The sequence below is a fragment of the Phodopus roborovskii genome, unplaced genomic scaffold, assembly GCF_943737965.1.
Source record: "Phodopus roborovskii unplaced genomic scaffold, PHOROB, whole genome shotgun sequence".
Taxonomy (NCBI): domain Eukaryota; kingdom Metazoa; phylum Chordata; class Mammalia; order Rodentia; family Cricetidae; genus Phodopus; species Phodopus roborovskii.
In genome coordinates this window covers 182,906-187,555 of record NW_026126062.1, presented here as the reverse complement: position 1 = coordinate 187,555, position 4,650 = coordinate 182,906, and the positions used below count along the sequence as shown (strand labels likewise).

General features: G+C 43.7%; 1 pseudogene; it reads right to left on the bottom strand.

Annotated features, from left to right (window-relative positions):
• Nucleotides 1–2,796: 2,796 nt before the first annotated feature.
• Nucleotides 2,797–2,941, bottom strand: LOC127218372 (uncharacterized; annotated as a pseudogene).
• Between the last annotated feature and the right edge of the window lie 1,709 nt (nt 2,942–4,650).

Genomic DNA, 4,650 nt, shown 5'->3' with positions numbered 1-4,650 from the left:
GTAACCCAATCACAAAAAGTCAAACATGGTATGTACTCACTCATATATGGATTTTAGACATAGAGCAAAGGATTACCAGCCTACAATCCACACCTCCAGAAAAGCTAGGAAACACAGAGGACCTTAAGGGTCACCCAGAGAAGGGGAAAGGGGCAAGATCTCCTGAGCATATTGGGAGTTGGGGGGACAGTGAGTGAGTGGAGAGGGAGTTAGAAGAAAGAGAAGGGGAGAAGAGGAGGGCAGAGAAGAACACGAGGGAGCAGGAAGATTGAGTCAGGGGAGGAATAAAGGAGAGCAAGAAAAGAGATACCATAATAGAGAGAGCCATTATAGGTTTGAAGAGAAATCTGACACTAGGGAAATGTCCAGAGACCTACAAGGATGACCCCAACTAACAATCTAAGCGATAGTGGAGAGGCTACCTTAAATGCCTTTCCTTGATAATGAGATTGATGACTGCGCCTTATATCCTTCACCTAGTAGCTTATGGAAACAGAAGCAGACACCCACAGAGAAACACTGAGACAAATTCCTGGAATCCACTTGCAGAGAGGGAGAAGTTATGAGCAAAGGGGTCAAGACCAGGCTGGAGAAACCCACAGAGACAGCTGACCTGAACAAGGGGGAGCTCATACACCCAAGACTGATAGCTGGGAATCCAGCATTGGACCTTGTCAGACTCCCTGAACATGGGTCTCAATTACAAGGCCTGGGAAGCCTAAGGGACCTCAGACAGTGGAACCAGGATGGATCCCTGGTGCACAAAAGGACTTTGGGAGCACATTCCCCATGGAATGATACTCCCTTAGCCTAGAGACAGGAGGGAGAGCCTATACCCTAGTACCAATGACTTGACAGATTTTGATGATCCCTCCTGGAAGACCTCACCCTCCCTGGGGAGTGGATGAGAAAGGGATGGGAGGGGGATGGGGGAATAAGAGGATGGGAGGGAACTGGGGTTGATATGTAAAATAAGAAAAAATAATAAATATAAAAAAGGAATTATGTGTTTTTATGCTCCTCAAATTATGAACTGTAAAATTTCAAAACAAAGCCAGGCATAGTAGTGCACGCCTTTAATGACAGCATTTGGAAGGCAGAGGCAGATGGACCTCTGTGAGTTCCAATTTACCCTGGTTTACAAGGTGAGAAACTGTGCATCAAAAAAGAAACTTTAAAGGAAGTAGAAAGGGTACTAGAAATAGTTGGGAACAGTAAGGGGGTTGGCAGGAGTGGGAAGGAGATAAAGGAGGCAACAACGGGTAAGTATGACCAAAATACATGTATGACAACGTCAAAATGAAAACACTGTTTTGTGTAATCAATATATAACCATTGAAAGAGTGAATTTAGAGCTAGGTGTGCTAGCATGCACATGTAGTACTGGCTGCTGGCAAGACTGAAGCCACAGGCTCACTTGGGGCCCTGAAGAAACTGAAGGCAGTTGCTGCTTCCATAACTAGAGTAACTGGGCAAGCTGAGCAAAGCCCAAACTGACTAGCTAAAGTAAGCTGTCTCCTGAAGTTCATCAACCCTTTTCAGATCCTCCTTACAGAAGAAGCAGGAAGGACGGGCACAGAGGACGATGAGATGGATAGTTCAAGCCCCTGATGTCTCAAACCCATAGGGATCACAAAGCCTTCTCTGGGTAAGGCTGTCTTGGAACTCACTCTGTAGACCAGGCTGGCCTTGAACTTAGAGATCCACCTGACTCTGCCTCTGTTTGGGGGCTTGTTTGTTTGTTTGCTTTGTTTTGCTTTGCTTTGCTTTTTGGTTTTTCGAGACAGGGTTTCTCTGTGTAGATTTGGAGTCTGTCCTGGAACTCACTCTGTAGACCAGGCTGGCCTCAAACTCACAGAGATCCTCCTGCCTCTGCCTCCCAAGTGCTGGGACTAAAGGCTTGTGCCACCACCACTTAGCTCCAAAAGAGAAATTATAAATGGTGGAAATACTTCAATTGTAAAATAAGAGGATTGTGAGGACAGGAAAATCTTCTGACTTGGGTGGCAGGATGTGCTGGCAACATAGCTAAGGATGAAGATGCCAGTGTACTACAGTGATATTGAAACACTTCACTGCTAAAGGACACTCGGTTACTGAAAATGTCCCCTGATTACATGATTTCCAAAATTAGGTCTCTTCTGAGAACTATGAATGCTGAAAGAAATCACTACCCCCCCCCTTCTTTTTCTTTTTGAAAAAGCCACATAATGTAACTGCTGATAAAAAGCACTAATGATTTATTCACACTGAAGGGGAAAAGAATTCCAGAAAGAGCAGCTTCTGCCTTCATGAGGTGACAGCATGCTGGAAGTGTCTTGTCACCTTTGCTGTTCTTGGCATTGGTGTAGTTATTTGGTGACACAGGCTAAGCACTACTTCAGCTTTGCTTTTCCTTTTTCAGACTGCCTGTGGGATTTATCACCGAACATACTTTGGGGATGTACAGGTGAATACAGTGGAATGTACGACCCACCACTTGTCCGGGAAACCATGACTGGGGCCATAATTGACCATACAGCCATCAAGAATGGGCTGCTTCCCAGCTCCTGTATCTTCAAATTCATCTGCTTTAACCTGGGTGAAGCTCTACTTCATTGAGGTACAGACCTTCTGGTAGCCAGAGAACCTGAACTTGACTCTACAAAGGGCCTCAGTCACCTATTTCTTATTCTGCAGCTTGGTGAAGATGGACATGATGACATGGCCAGTGTGCACCCTGGGACACAGTGCACACCTGACTGGAGCCCAGAGTGAGGTTAACACTGAGACTGGAGACAGAGGTAGCTGTAAGGAAATTGTCTCCAAGGTCCATCTGTCCTTTAGGGCAATCCATTTAGGCAACAGGCTACAGAAACTACTAAGGAAGCTGCTCTTTGTAATCATTGCACACTAGGCACCCATGGGGTTGCTTTTCTTTTGAGTTAGTCTCCCTCTGTAGCCCACAGTGCCCTTGAACTCACTGTCTTAACTTACTGCATGCTGTGATTCAAAAGTACGAACCACCACACACAGCAAGAATGAATAGGTCTTTTTTTTTTTTCAAAACTCTGTATAGCTTTGGAGTCTGTCCTGGAACTCGCTCTGTAGACCAGGCTGGTCTCAAACTCACAGAGATCCACCTGCGTCTGCCTCCTGAGTGCTGGGATTAAAGCCATGCACCACCACTGCCCGGCAAATGAGAGTGTAATTCTTACTACATAGGGCAACAAAATTTAATCATCACTAAATGATTAAAGTCTGGGCCACATAGAAGTAACTTGTCTCTAAATAAAGCCACTTAACTGTATGCAGCTAGCTTCTTGTCCTACAAAGACATTGAAAATATAAAACATTGCAGCAATCATCACTAATTTTTTTAAACCTCAGTAAGATACTGTGTATGTAAAATGTCTTCATTATTAGTAATCCATAGTTCCATGATGCCAATATCAATTTTAAAACAACAGCTTAGCATAGTGATACACACATCTTTTATTCCCGAGACAGCGTTTTTCTGTGCAGTCTTGACTGTCCTAGAACTTGGCTATGCAGACCAGGCTAGCCTTGAACTCCCAGAAATCCACCTGCCTCTGCCTCCCAAGTGCTGGGATCAAAGGTGTGTGCCACCACAATCGGCTAGTAACACACACCTTTATCCCAGCACTTGACAGAGAGAGGAAGGCAGATACGCTTTGTGTTGTAGGGTATTCACCAGAGAAGACTGCTCAGACATGGGTTTAAGCCAATAGAAAGTCTTTATTAGCAAGCCAGCGACTACACTGGGTGTTCAGAATCCCAGTGTAGCCCTGAGCCTTTCTCAGGGTGAGCTTTTAAGCACAAAAATCATAACCTGAGTTGACACACTCCAGTTAACAAGAACAGTCAACCAAAAGCATAACTACAGATGCCAAAAAGTGAGGTTAATAGATTTAGAGACTTTTCCAGAACGATGGACTTTGATGGAATAGGTATTTGCTTTGACAGGTGGTGTTGTCTACTTGCTGAGTTTTATAACCTGAATGGTACTTCCATCATGGAGTCAATTGTGCTAAGGTCTCAGTGGGGCCCAATTACACTTTGAGCATGACAAAATGAAATTAAAATAGGAGCTTTCTAGTGGGCACTTGTAATTCCATCTATTTAAGACACTAAGGCATGAGGCTCACATGAGTGCATTAATTTGGAAGCCAGCTTGGGCATAAAAGAAAAACCCTGTCTCAAAAAAACAACTAGGAAAGGTTGAACACTATTATTGAAACATGATATATGTGTAGGCTTTCTACCTAAAATAGAAAGAGTAAATGTGCATTTAACTGAAAAATGTCCATAGAGTTGGATAATTTATATGCATTTTGTTATATACAGATTTCTATAGAGGTGATTTTTCATAAGGGAGGGTCATCTTGACTCAGGGTGATCTCAAAATATCTATGTAGCCCAGACAAGTCTTCAGCCCATAATTCCCCTGCCTCAGCCTCCCAAACACCACCATATCCTGCTTTTAATACTTCTCATTTCTGCATCGTATAAATTCCCTTCATTTCAGTAAATTTAGTAAATGTTTTAAAATAGAGAGCTAGGGAGAACCCTCGGTTGGTAAACAGTTTGCCACACAAGCTTGAGGTTGAGGATGATCCCCAAGAACCCACACAAAAAGCTACACATGTT